At 37.2% G+C, this 15080-nt stretch overlaps 1 long non-coding RNA gene across 2 annotated transcripts in view; it reads right to left on the bottom strand.

Moving 5' to 3' along the window:
* Positions 1–15080, bottom strand: part of LOC114456562 (uncharacterized) — a 142619-nt gene that overhangs the window by 90407 nt on the left and 37132 nt on the right. For both annotated transcript variants that reach the window (XR_003672843.1, XR_003672844.1), the window contains exon 3: positions 13189–13348. This is a non-coding gene — a long non-coding RNA (uncharacterized LOC114456562). The remainder of the gene's footprint in view (positions 1–13188; positions 13349–15080) is intronic.

Here is a 15080-nt window from a genome sequence, read left to right as displayed (position 1 = left end):
TTTGTGAAGTTTGCAATATGTTTTTCTCGTAAAAAATACAATCTAAATGTTAAATCTAAATGCTATATATATACATCATGAGTGAAACTAAATATTTGGCTAATATGCTAATTCACCCAAAATCTCATTGACATTTAGATATAACATTTAGATTTAGATTTAATATTTAGATCTGGTCAAAAGTAACAGAAAAAAAAAATCACATACGTTTTTTTAAACGTGGTTTGTTGCTAAATGTTAGCATGCGCAACTTTACAATCGGCGCCCCATAAATGTCTCTCGGTTTAGGTTTATAGCAGGGTTTTTCAACCTCGGGGTCGTGACCAGAGGTGAAAGTAATGGGTTACAAGTACTCACGTTACTATAATAAAGTTGTTTTTATGGATACAAATTATTCCTTTTCAAATTACAACACGATACACAATTTTAAAGAACTGTGTTCTATACTTTCTCTTTCTCAAATATAAATCTAGTTCCACTAAAATGCAGTATAAAGAAAATAAGAAATAAAAAATGGAAGAACAAGAACAAGAAGTAAATTCAGTATAAAGCTGGTACATCATGTCACTTTGTGCACTAATCCTGGCTCCTCTGTATTTGTTACACAGTAGAACATGTTTTTGTTTAAAAACTTATTCTAGGAAAAAAATATTTGGGGTCACTAAAAATTTAAAATGGGGTCATGATCCAAAAAAGGTTGGGAACTACGTGTTTACAAACTGATGAGTTACTGTTACTATAACTTTTTAGTTTGTGTTTGTTTCAATGTCTTCAATAATTAATTATTAGAATATAACCATTATTGTCTTGGGGGGGGGGTTTTGTATTAGATACTTGTTTTCAGCCCTTCACATTTTTTTGGTTTGATCATCTGCTGTAGCTACTCTTGGCTTCCTCAGTGAATTGAACCTTGAGAAAAAATAAAAAAATCTCATGTTTATTTACTGTTTAGTCACAGTGATAAGTGTTAACCAGCAGTGTGAACAGGCTTGTTGAAGGGGTCAGAAGGCGGCATAAAGTCCACACATGAAAGGATTTTACGGTCACTTCTATAGCAAACACACACACACCCACCTCTGAGGTTATCACAGACATTATAAACCTGGCAAATAAAATCTGAGTTCCTACCATTCATAGAGAAACCTTTATAGTCAGTCCTCACAGAGGCATTATTGCTGCATATATAGGCAGGGCACGGCAAGGCAAATGTATTTGTATAGCGCATTTCATAGACAAAGCAATTTAATGTAATATTTTTGCTGTGAATATACTGTATACACAATCATTTAATCCCTAGGTTAGTTCTGACTGTTGTAGCTACAAGACTGCAATGTTTTAGGGTAAAACCTGACGATCCTATCGATGAAATGCAGACAATAAATTATTGATAGACACAGATAATATAGTAATATTTTGCTTTTAAATAAAAAATAAAACAAATTATTACAATTGCTAACATTAGATTATATTTTACATTATATTATTATTAGTATTATCATTATTCCTGACAAACTTAATTTGACTTAAGTATTTTATGCAAATAACCTGCAGGAATAAATGCTAAACAAATAAATATTTTATCCACAATTTTATTAACACAAGTTAGGACTAAAGTCTCAGGTAAATGTTTGTAAAACAAAACAAAAACAACAAAAAAAGAAGAAAGTTTTAATAGGAGAAATACAGAAAGACTGGTTAAGAAACCTATTGAACAATTGATATAAATGTCACAGTTTTTATTTTATTTAATACATAAATGAAGGTAAATCAACTAAACTGTCCCATTTGTCCTTCATAATAAGTTGCATCTTGGTTATATACCTATTCAAATGTATGAAACTGGTGTTTTTTTTCCTGTTTTCTAAACAATAACGTCTATTTTTCTGCATGTTTCTCACAGAGCTTCACAATCAAATATCCATTAATTTCACACTTCTTCAGTACCAGACAAAATGAACAGGTAAATCAAATCAGATGTGTTTGTTTGCGTGGAGTAGAATGAGTATTTTTCTTCCGCGTGTGTGTGTCTGTGAGATGATTGGGAAAAAAGAAAACTAATCAGCTGAGCTCGTCTGCGATGATTATTTGCTCTGGATCAAGAACAGCAGGTTTTTATGTACGTCGGTGGTGTTGCAAAAGACCTTTGAACGCCCTGAACTGTGGGAACCTCTTGCAATAAAAAGGTGCTTAAACACTATCTTATCTCGACTGCCATGAACTACTCACATGTTCACTGTTGTGTGTTCATTACTCTGTAATTATTATATTGGTTTCTTCTCTGTGGGAAAAGGATGATTCACACCGACTCCTTGAGCTATGATCCGCAGAGAAATGTCGTGCCATTTTGAAAGGCAGAAAAGAATATTACTTGGAGCTTTTGGGAGGCTATAAAACAATATGATATCACACTGCTTGATTGTCTTTGTAACACTGCACCATACCCACTGGCAGCGTCCCTCTCTTTAATCCTTTTTCTTCTGTCTTTGTTGAGTAGGCAACATGAGAAATTGGCCTTCAGTGAGAATTTCATTACTGGGATAACAAGTTTCTCTTCTTTTCATAAAGTGATGCCATGAAAGTAGAGAATGTGTTTATGTAACGTGATGCAATTAAAGGTTAGAATTCCGCTGGCACGGCCTTGAGCATATGGATATGGAAATTAAAAGTGCATTCAAAAGATTTTCAATGGAGCAAAAGTTTTACTTTTACAATTTTTTCAAAATCTTTCCACCCCAGATTACTTTTCCCGGGTGTACTTAGCAACTTTGTCGCAAAACTTTGCGACTTTTCAGATCTAGCTAGGGACTCCTTTTCAACAAAAGCAACTAACGATAATTTTAGCGACTTTTTCCAAAATGTTGCTCTTAATAACAAACAAAAACCCCCACTGTGAACCCCAGTCCCAATTCACTCTAAGGCTATGTTCACACTGCAGGTCAATTCCAATTTTTTTGCCCATTTCTGATTTTTTCACATCTATCGTGAACAGTACAATTCCGATTTTTTCAAATCTGACCCAGTTCACTATTATATGTGGAATTAAAGCCGATACATATCTGATATTTTGCAATGCGACTGTAGTCGAACAGGCAGGTCGCATTCTAGCCGACCTTTACGTCATCAAAATGCGATTGCGTCTTAATTCTGCATCCATGACGGAGCGGTTGGGGGAGGGGGGGAATTACATATTATCAGCGCCACACACGCCAAAGATGAGATGCCTCCATATTTATTTTCATAAACAAAGAGCATGCCTGCTTGCGCACGTAGCACCTCAGGACCTCTGTTGCGCATGCGGGTCACTGCAAGTTTGCATTCCATTCATACTCCAGACTGATAGGAAACAAATTTAATGTGTAGTATGAACAAGCACACAAAAAAGTTGATTTTTCAAAAATATCTGATAGCGATTTTTGAATTAGCTTCTGCGAGACGTTCAGGGTCACGTAATCATCCTGCTATTTGGAAAGTCTAGAACAGTGATTATCAACTGGTGGGTCGAGACCCATAAGTGGGTTGCGGACAGCTGGTAAAAAAATAAAATAAATACTTAATGTCTCTCATGTTGGACTTGTCTTTTATTTTGAAAGAAACTTTTCTTTTGACAGGCATGCTGTGAAATGCATGTTGCAAAGGAAAATACATAGATTCACGCTTTTAAAAAGATAATAAATGTATGTGTGTTTTCATCAGCTATTTTTGAAAAAATACATTTGGTTGGTTGAATTCTAAGAAAAAGTGGGTCACGAATTAATGACCATGGCAAGATGTGGGTCCCAGGTTGAGACCAGTTGAGAACCCCTGCTCTAGAAAATCCGACTACAGTACATGAAATGAATGTGTGAGCTAAAGAAAATATAGAATAAACAGAATCAGACTCACTTCGACATAGTTATTTCCTAATTCAGTGCAATGAATAAAGGAGCGCTCATTCTGCAGCTGTAATTGAGTAGAATACCTGCAGGTTTTTTTTAGGTTTTTTACCTCTGCCAAGGACGTAATGTTTTTACCGGTGAATAATGTGGTGTTTGTCCATCTGTCCGTCTGTTAATGTGGATATTTGTATCCATCTTTGTAACAGATCTTAAATGAAATAGGTGAGCTGACAGACAAGTAGTTTGGAGATGCTCCAGCAGGTACTGTAGATACACTACCTAGAACTCTCGGAGTGCTCTTGTTTAATTATTGTTATTTTTTTCTTAAATAATCAAGCAGAAATAGCAAAAATTACAGAATATCACATAATCAAAGATTAAAATCCAAATGACATCATCAATCGACCTTTGATACAGCCAATTTAAAGACAATTCCATCATCTCTAAATGTTCACTTCATCTTTTCTTCTTAGGCCTACATTATATAAAGCTGTTAGTGGCCGGAACCAGTTGAGGAACATATCCAATGCTACTTAATATTTGAACATGGTGCCTGATATTTGCTCTGTAATAAGGGGTCTGCACTGCAGCCTTTTCTCCCTCAATGAGCAGTAAGGGCCTCTTTTACTTCCCTTTCCATGCATAGATAACCGAGTGAGACGCCATCAGATACTGGAACCAGCAAGCGTAAGGGAAATGAAATATATTAGGAAGCAAGAGAGTGAGGGTGGCAGAGGAGAGCGGGTGAGGATAATTGAAACGGGAATCGTTCAGTTGGGGAGAGAAATTGAGATGTTGCCTCCGAGTCCTTCTTATCTTCATCAGAAGCAGTGTGCAAAAGCAATTAAAGGGCCAAAAAAGAATATCTGAAGTTTTGCAGAACCCAAGAGAGCGGAACGCAAGTCAACAAGATGCCCCTCTACAGACAGACACACACGCACGCACGCACGCACGCACGCACGCACGCACGCGCACGCGCACGCGCACGCACACGCACACGCACACGCACACGCACACACACACACACACACACACACACACACACACACGAGGAAAACCATGTTTGAATTCATTATAATTGTTTGTTTTTCCTAATTATTTCTCAGCTAATTTTTCAAAGCAAACTGGTTGATTTGGTTGTATTTATGAACAACACAATGACATTCATGAGACTTTTCTATTTATTATTTAATTGTTCAGCAGCCATGTCTATCGAGCCCAATAGAAATACATATTTCACTTCATTATTTTGTGAATTCACAACACAAAGTTAATTAATTTGTTAATTAGTGTATCTTTGCAAATGATCACATGGCTGCTGAGCTTTTCCATTCCAACTTGAGACATAGGAACATCCAGTACAGAACATTACATTACATCTATAAATAAATAAAAAAGTGACAGACAGCAGTTTTGATTTGCTGTGGAGGGATTTTTTTTTTTTTTTTTATCTTTGGTGTCAGATATAAACTCCATCCAGCTAATTACTGGAACTTATATTATATGCTTCTTCTCAGAGTGTCTTTGTAGATACACCTTCGCTTTGTAAATGAGTGTCAGCATTCACAAGAATAATTAGTCCTTTTTAATGTTTTATTTTAAGAACTTGTATGTTTTAATATCTGATGATTGTCTCTTGATCAAATAATGTTATTTTTATATGTCAAAGGAAGTGTGATATTTTATTATGGAGTTGAATTTATCACTGTATATTTCATTGTATTTAACTTGTACTTGTCCTGACACCAAATCTAAATAAACTTCAAGAAAATATTGATTGAAAAGATTTTTTTTTTTTAATATAAAAAGGGTCTGAAATACCTCCCCAAATACCATTTTTCTCTTGACCCACCCACTTAATGACCAAATGAATCTCAACTAAAACACTTAAAATGCAACTTAAGTTCCCTTTCTTTAGTATTATTTTGTTGATAGATGTCTCTTGTAATTGTGGAAACGTTTTTTAATCTGTGTCCCACAACATTCATGCAACCCTATTACCCTAACATTTAGCATGGTAGAAGAAGAAGAAAACAGTGAGTCACATGACAAAATAGAATTGAGATGATCAAAGGTAGAGAAGAGGTACGTCATATACTTGTTTCTTTTTTATTTTAATTTTTTTTCTACAACAGGCCAATATTGAAAAGTTGGGAAAGTTAGATTTTAAAAATGACTTAATTTGAATTAAATCAAATAATTTCTTAAATCAAATGGTTATTCAGTTAGGATGTTACTTTCTGTGCCTAACAATAAATGAATTATATTTTAAAAGATGAAGTAATGCACTTTTAAAGGTACTGTATCTGAATGTTGGTAACAGGGTTGCACCAAAGACAACAAATAACAAATAAAACATGTAATAAAAAATGTGCCTTTGATGCCTGAGCTGAGCAAATCAAGCTTTTCAAAGTCTAATACCTATTAATGATAAATACATAACAAAAAAATGAAAATGAGAAAGTTTATCTTTCAAAAAATTCAAAGCCCAAATGTCCTCCAATTCTGGAATGACTCATTAATGTACACCATCTCTGTTAAATAAACTAATAAATAATAAAATAAACAAAGAGGGACAATAATAATGTTCATAATGTTCTGGCATACCTCAGTGAAAAATCAGTTGTTTTTTTTCCAAATGGATTTGAATGATGCCAATAGGAGTGAATAATCCAAATCCAATGCACTGGCACAAACTGTTGATCAAAATCCTCCTTAAGTATAAAACAAGACCTTTAAAATTGGCTGTCTTTGGTTTCACTGAGCAAATTTTCACAGACAAGGAAAAGACAGTGAGGAAAAGGCAAAAACAAAACAGAGTTTTGAAATTAAACTAGAGGCAGAATAACAAAGAGAAGTAGAATGAAGACCAACAGATTTGGAGAGAGAGAATGGGAACAAGGGAGCGGGTGAGAGGAGAAGAGCACGGTGGCGCTGGCTCTGCGGGGGGGCTCATAGTCACGAACAGGTGGTGGGGGGGAGAGAAGGTTAAGCCTGTTTCTGTGGGTGTCGCTGGAACCAACCCCTCGCTGTGTGGACAGATGTGCGGACCGGCCGCTAGCTAGCTAGCTCACACAGTCTCTCTCCCACCCCTCCTGCCTGCACGGCCGGTGCTGCCAAAGCCCACTAGCCTGTGCTCAAAAATTCACTCATTTATCCGCCTTTTGTTCTTTGTTATTTTTGGACTCGGACGCAAGTGGCAGAAAATTGTCTCCCTCCCGAGGAGTCACGTTCCTGTCTTCCCGTCTCGTTAGCTTCTGTTCGTGTACAACACATGATAATGTGACATTTGGGAATGCCGGGATGTTTAGTTGTGTTGTTCCGACGCTGGTTTTTCAATTGTCTGCCTGTGGCATATAGAAAGAGAGATTAGGTGAACGTTGCGTCGTTGCGTCTGTTTGAAAAGCCAGGTGGCTAAGGGACCCCCAGACAGGTAGCGTTCTAATGAACACACAAACTTCTACTGTTGTTGCTTCAGGCCTGTTGACAACCAGAGAGGAACAGGATGTTGTCACTCAGACCTTCCACTGGGTTTGTGTCTGTTACTCACGAGTGAGACGTTTTACTGAGGGCTGTGTGTGTGTGTGTGTGTGTGTGTGTGTGTGTGTGTGTGTGTGTGTGTGTGTGTGTGTGTGTGTGTGTGTGTGTGTGTGTGTGTGTGTGTGTGTGTGTGTGGGTGTGTGTGTGTGTGTGTGTGTGTGAGACAGGTGTTTCCTTGTTTGACTATCAGACTGGTTTTACACCGTCAGCTCAAAGGCAACGATATATAATTTACCAATAAAGAAAGATTCTAGTGGGAAGAATGGAAGTACAGCAATCCCTTGGTAATCTAAATAATCAAACTGTCATTTAGGTCTTAAAGGCATTTGCCTTTTTCAGAACTGGGAGGAGGAAAAAAAAAGAGGAGTATGGACTATAGCTGTGTTTGTGTGATTATTTCTTGGTGGAAATCACCTGTGTTGGCACAGGCACGGTCTGTATTTTGTCAGTGCATAAAGATCTGGGCTGCACCTGTTGTCAGACACTCACAATGAATTGCATACACCCACATACACACATACACACACAGACACACACAAACCAGATGAAAATCAGTTGACGGCATGGCCAGCTTCATCAGATGTGCCCACTCCAGTTCCGTTCATTAATGTCCAACTGAAGGCGGCTGGCCTGGGGCCTGCTGCTAGTCCCACTTGGCCAAACAACATTCACACAAAGCAAATGGGGAAAGAAAAAGAGAGAGAGAGAGAGAGAGAGAGAGAGAGAGAGAGAGAGAGAGAGACTAAAGATATTACAGCAAAGTAAAGCAAGTATATTCAGGAAAAAAGTCAAAAACTTGTTAGCAGAATTCGGAAACGCAACCCAACATGAGCACAATAGGAGGAGAAAGACACACAACAAAAAGCATCAGCGTAAGATTGGCGAGTACAGCCTTAGCCGTGGAGGTCAGCTGGGAATTTTGGATTGGCGTCGCCTGTGTGACGCCCACATGCTCGGCCCATTCTCCCTGGGATGCCAGCGCCACCTGCTTACATTGTGGATGGCAGCTTTAGTGCCCAGCAGGAGGGCTGGACGGACGGACTCACAGACAACATGTTTCAGCTAGTTTGTTTGGAAACCTGCGGCCGCCCAGCCAGAGAGAGGAAAACTTTGGGAGAGAGAGAGAGGGGTGGGGATAAAAAAGAAAGAAGACACCAAGAGAGTTTGAGTTTGAGTTCCCTTCATCCTGAAACGTGGGGTAAACAGTGACGTGAAATGATTGGCAACTTGGTTATAGGCTGATAAGAATTCAAGCGATAAAACGTTCCGCTGCTCATTTCATCCGACTCGAGAATGATGGTCCCATTAGGCCAGTTTGGCAGGAGGTTTTTCCATGGAGTTCTAAAAGCTGTAGAACCAAAACAACCTGATCAGAGGAGGAAAGCTGGAGATCCAGAAAAGTGAAGAAAACCCAGACAAGAAATTAAAAAAAATCACTTTTAGGATACAGTCATCCTCTCAAGCTAACTCATTAAGTGATGTAATCAACTGAGAAATACACTTTACATATCGGTAGGTATCTAACGGCCTTCATTATGAATCAACCATCTTTTACTAGTAAGCTGGGGGTGAATCTCGCCCAGTATAGAATAACATCAGCCATGACCCAGCAGTCCACAAAGGTTTCCTTCCTCCCTAAAGAGGATTTTTCCATGAAATTACTTTATTGTGAGAATGCATTTCTCATTATTATTATTATTATTATTATTATTATTATTATTATTATTATTATTATTATTATTATTATTATTCCGTCTTTCACAAGTTCTAGCCTTTGTCCAAATTTAGGCAAGGCAAGGCAATTTCCTTCCACTTTTGTATGCTCTATACCACAGGCAAAATCCCCCTCTTTAGAGCACCAGGTGTAGATATCTCAGTCCCTCCAAAAACAAAAATTATTTTAAACTCCACAATATTTGCAGAGCTCAGTTTTCCAGCTCTTATCACATGTTTGATCTCAAATTGTTGAAAGAACACCCAATTTTTCCAAAATCTGGTAAATTTTCCTCAAATTATTCTACAAAATTTAAGTGAAGATCCTTATACTCACATACTTGATCATTTACAGTATATATAATTTAAACATGGAAGTGCAAACCAGGGCATATTAATGTTGAATTAGCTCTTTTTCCCACAAAAAAATATGTGGCCCACTTAAGGTTAAACTGGTCCATATTTGGCCCCCTGAAATAAAATGAGTTTGACACCCCTGCTCTGTACCTATTGAATAATGTAGATTTTTCCACACTATTCTGCTGGGTTGTTTTAGCATCTCTTGGTTAGAGGGAAGTTGATGAAGTCTTCATGCATTTTTGTTTTATGATTATTTTTTGTTACTTTATAATATTCCTTTTTGTTTTATTTGTATTTTGTTATCTTCTATTTTATTTAAATTCATTATTATTTTTATTGAATTTTCATTCAACACAATATTTTGTTGAATTTGTCTTTGTGTGACAATTTCAGTACACAGCATTCTCACTTGCTTTTGTTCTGTAAATGCAGTTAATCTAGTTTGGTTTTTACTCCGGTGCCAGCGTGCAAGAAGAGTTCTAGGTTAAGGTTTAATTTTTTTCACTTGTTTTGTTTTCTTAAACCAGATCGTGAAACTACACCAACTGCCAAAAAGATCAATTAAATCGCCCAACCCATACGACTCGTACGTGGGGCGTGGGACTTAATGGATCTTGAAGCTATAGTCCTCGTTAGAAATAGGTTTCAACCGTCAGATATGATTGTAAAAGCATCAGTGTATTATTTTCATGGTAAAAAAAAAAACTGACTTTTTTCAAATTCTATCTAAAGCTAAACACTCAAACTGTGAATGTTTCACAAGTTCAGCTTTTAGTCTAAATAAAAGTAACACATGGGTCAGATACAGACCACAGGCCACCATTTGAGGCCAATCTATATAAAAATTGGAGTCTACATCTAACAGTAAGTGTTTGAAAAGGTGTTGGCAAGAGTAAGCGAGAGAAGAGAAAGAAAGACCAGAGGGGAAACCACCTGCGGAGGAGAAGAGAGTGCAGAGACCGGAGGAGATAAAAGAAGAAGGTTTTCATCGCTACCTTCAAAAGCCTCTGCAAAAGGTAAAAGGAAAAAACACAACCACACAGAAGCTATATCGAGAAGTTAGCATCAGGTGTCGGAGAGGTTTCTGAGAAAAAACTCTTCTTTTTGTTGAAGAAGAAAGTCATAAACAGGAAGCCAGAAGACAAGGTGGAAATAAATTAGAAAAAAAAAAAAAAAAAAAACGACACATACATGGATATGGTTTTCTAAGATGTCATGTTTTATCACTCCTACGTGTTATCACACCAGCCTTCAGCAATATATTTTGGGACTCCTTAGAAAGGATGCTAACGTTGTTGATTAACTGACAAGCAGTTTCACAAATCCATGAATTAGTTGCAGTGCAGTACAAACAGCCATTGACGAGAAGAGAAGCAAAGAGCCTTTCATGTACCCTTGATATTTATGCACAGCCACGATGACTCTAATCAATCATTAACATTTAATCTGCCTTAACCTCCTCAGAGTCGGTATGCGGAGAGATGCTAACACTCATTCAAACTAAGCTAAAAGGTCAAAACAAGTTTTTCAGGTTGTCTTGGAATAGACAAGATGGTCTAAAACCTTGTGCACTCGAATTTAAAACCTCATTTGCTTTAATTGACCTGATTTTTTCCATATACACATTAACTGAGCTTGAGGTGCTTTGAGAATACCCTTGTTAGCACTACAAGCTAAAGCTCATCTAAATATTCAACTTGTTTTTCACTCAGTTCTTAGATTAACTTTACAGCTAAAGTATAAAGGACACATTTTCTACATATTACTTATTTTGCCATAACAATTGCAGCTTTTTATTTAGCTAATAATATCCTTGCTCATGCAGAGCTAGCAGTGCTAGCTAGCGCTGCTATCCTTACCTGTCTAAGGATTCAAAGCACTACCTGTCAAGTCCACTTCTCTAATGTACATTTCCTGTAATTCATTTTACCAGAAATTACTTTAAATACATTTATTTTACTAGCTCAAAGACCCCAAGCTATATGCTAATGTTCAAATCTATCCTTGTAGCCATTCTTTTACAATAAAAAATATACTACTTTAAGGAGAAAGGCCCATTTCACCTAAAATTATAATCACAAACAGAAGAAACAAAATGAAAAAGAGTATTTTTTTACCATATAGCCTACACACATTAAACGTGATCAAGGTGCATTTAGAATAAACTTGTTAGCACTACAAGCTAAACTCATCTAAACATTCAATTTGTTTTTCACTCACTGCTTAGTTCAACTTTACATATAAAGTATTGGTAATTGACAAATTTTCTACACGTTACTCATTTTGCGATAACAAAGATAGCAAAGATGGTGTGCTTTTTATTCGGCTAATAATAGCTTTGCTCATGTGGGGCTAGCAGTGCTAGCTAGCTCTCTTATACCTGTCTGTAGATTCAAAGCACTGGCTGTCTAGTTCACTCCTCTATTGTACATTTCCTTTCATTTCTTTAACAATAAATTACTTTAAATACATTATCCCAATTCCTTTTAGTAGCACAAAGACCCAACGCTATATGCTAATGTTAACAAAGCTATCCTTGTAGTTTTTATTTTGCAATAAAAAATATAACATTTTAAGGAGAATAGGTATTGGTAATTGACACAATTCGACATTTACTTGTTTCGGCATAGCAAAGATATTGTTTTTTTTTTATTAATAATAATTATAATAATAGCCCTGCTAATGCAGGGCGAGCAGTGCCAGCTAGCTCTCCTACCTGAATGTGGATTCAAAGCACTCACCATCTAGTCCACTTCTCTATTGTTCTTCTTTCATTTCTTTCACGTAAAATTACTTTAGATACATGATTCCAATTTCTTTAAGTAGCACAATAACCAGTATGTGCTAATGGCAACAAAGCTATCCTTGTAGTCATGCTTTGTTCAGTTTTCCAGGAGAAAGGCCCGTTTCACCTAAAGTTATAATGCTTGAAGAACTTTGATCGTATATGAAACAATTCCAACCAAATACATGGAACATGATTTTTTTTTAAGCCTCTTACTCGCTTGATAACCTTCTGTTTGGGTGCACATAATGAATCCTCAATCTTTGCTCTTTATCACAGAAGCACCAGCTAAAGTCCCGAAGGATAAAATAAAATCAAAAACTAAATTTGATATATTGGTATTGAGAGTTAAGGAGCCGGCTTGTCACACGACTCCTCTGCAGGAAGTCCTCCTTCAGTCAATCATAACCTGCAGCCCACTCAGTTTCCTGCACAGCAAATCTCATTTGCTGCATCTTTTTTCCTCTCCGGTGTGACTTTAAAGGGGGATGTGGGGATAATGTGCATTATTACTTTTATCCACTGTAAGTGAGACAGGCCAATAATTGCTCAATGTGGATGTTTTTATTGTTCCCAGCTGCTGCGAGCATTACTAAACGTCAAGGAGATGCAACATTTCCTGTTGGCTTAATGACAGTAATCACTTCCCTTTCCCCCCGCTCCGTCTCCCCTCACTCCACTGAACACTAGCCCGGCTCGGCGAGGTGCAGAGATGAGGCTTCTTCATCATCTTTATTGGATTCCTCCTCCAAACCAAATCATGGTAAACACACACTGCATCATTTTCCCATATTTTCTCATATAGACTGACTGCTTGACTGCAAGCTTCTGAAATTATTGGCTAATAATAAACTTCTCCGTCCTTCCTCAGAAACGTTCCTGAGTGAGTTACAGAGTCTGCTGCTCTCTGCTTACCTTCAACGTGAAATGAAAATTCGTCTTGATCAGTGTCTCTCTCCACTTTTCCACCTCCCTTTGTGTCCGTCACTTAAACAAACCCTCGGCAGACGCACACAACAGTTAGTGCTTGTGCCTGAAGTGTTTCACGCTGGCAGAGGCTTCATAGATATCACAGCTGAAGACAGAAAATTAAAAAAAACAAATATTAAAGCGAGTGAATGTGGAGAAACATGGGGATTTACTGCAAACATATTTGATCATTTTTTTGCCGATATTCGATATGCCGTAACATAGTGTAATATAGCAGTTAAACAGTGAACAACGATCAATATTAATGCGTAAAACGACTGAAACGCATCATTAACACTGTCTACCAAATGAAAACATGAATGAAAACACAAAAAATGGAGGTTAACAAGCCATTTGTAGTAGATCTGATGATGGAGTAAGTGCCGGGACTTCCTGTTTTGACAGGAAATGACTTATAGCGACAAGTCAGGTCGTGAGATCCAAAGAATATTCCTTGGATTCGATATCGGTGAAAAAAAACATGTCAATGTTCACCGATACTACATTCTAGGGCAAATATTGGTCGATAATGTCGCCCATCTCTACTTGCGTTTATCAAACAAGTATTGTAGCATTTCCTTGCAATTATGATATACTTGTAGTTCTACAGTCCAAAAACTAGGTTTAAAGTTTTCATGATGTAAAAAGAAACACATTTATGAATGTTTTTATCTCATGTAATATATGATCTTAGAGCCCGATACTGTATGTAGCAACAACCCGAAATGTAACCAGATCCAAATTGTTAGAAAAATCAATGTAACAAGAAGACATAGTCATCAACATCCCCCGCCAAAAAAAAAAACCGAACAAGGGCAATAACTCCGGAAAAAATAATCGCGCTTCTTATTTTCAAACTCCATCAAGGTATTGATGCCTTGAAGCCACACACTGAATTTGGTTATCCTACCTTAAACAGTTTCTGAGAAAAGCTGTCCCCTTTAACTCAGATGGATGGACACAATAAAAATCTTAAGAAAAAAAAACAAACAAAACAAAAGAAACAAATCCACATTAACATGCATCAGCTACAGTGGTGATAAAAAACTCCCTCTTAACAAAAAAAAATATCCAGCAGAACTGGGCAGCTGTGGCTACAATAGTAGCTTACCACCACCATGTGTGGCGTGAAAGCATAATGCACATCAATGTAAAGCACTTTGAGTGTCTATGAAAAAGTGCTATATAAAATCCAATGCACATATATAAATAAATGTCAAGCTTCTTTAAAAGGCTTTTATTTAGATGCTAAATATATACTATGTACATATATATATATATATATATATATATATATATATAAACAAACCCAAAATGTAACAAATTTGGGCAAAAATGTTTAACGTTTTGGCTCAGCATCTTGTTACATTATTCACTGGTACAGATTATTACATTTCGAGTTTTATTACATTTACTTTTACAACAATTCGAGTCGTTACATATCGGGCTCTAACATAGGACATTAATTAACTGTGTTTGGCTCATTTCAACTGCATGTCACCTCAACGAGTTGCATTCTTTCCTAAAGTGCCACTAAAAGTGTGACTTCCACCTTGGTTTACAACTGCTAACGATACGGTTCAATCTGTAATACATCCGGGCTTGGGGGGGGGGGGGGTTGGAACCATGCACCACTTCCACAGATGTCACAACAGGCGTGTTCACTCCACACACTGATTATCGCTCTTTCATTTCGACAGACACACACATGCACCTTGCGTCGTCCTTCTGCTAAAGGCCTACTACAGCTCTGCACCACCACCTGCCCTTTCTCTCCGTGTGTGTGTGTGTGTGTTCACTCTAAACTTTGCCCAGCTTTTGATCTGAGCTGTGGATTG

This window comes from Gouania willdenowi, chromosome 22 (assembly GCF_900634775.1).
Source record: "Gouania willdenowi chromosome 22, fGouWil2.1, whole genome shotgun sequence".
Lineage (NCBI taxonomy): Eukaryota > Metazoa > Chordata > Actinopteri > Blenniiformes > Gobiesocidae > Gouania > Gouania willdenowi.
Note: the sequence above shows the minus strand (reverse complement) of the source record. Positions and strands in the feature narration are given on the sequence as shown.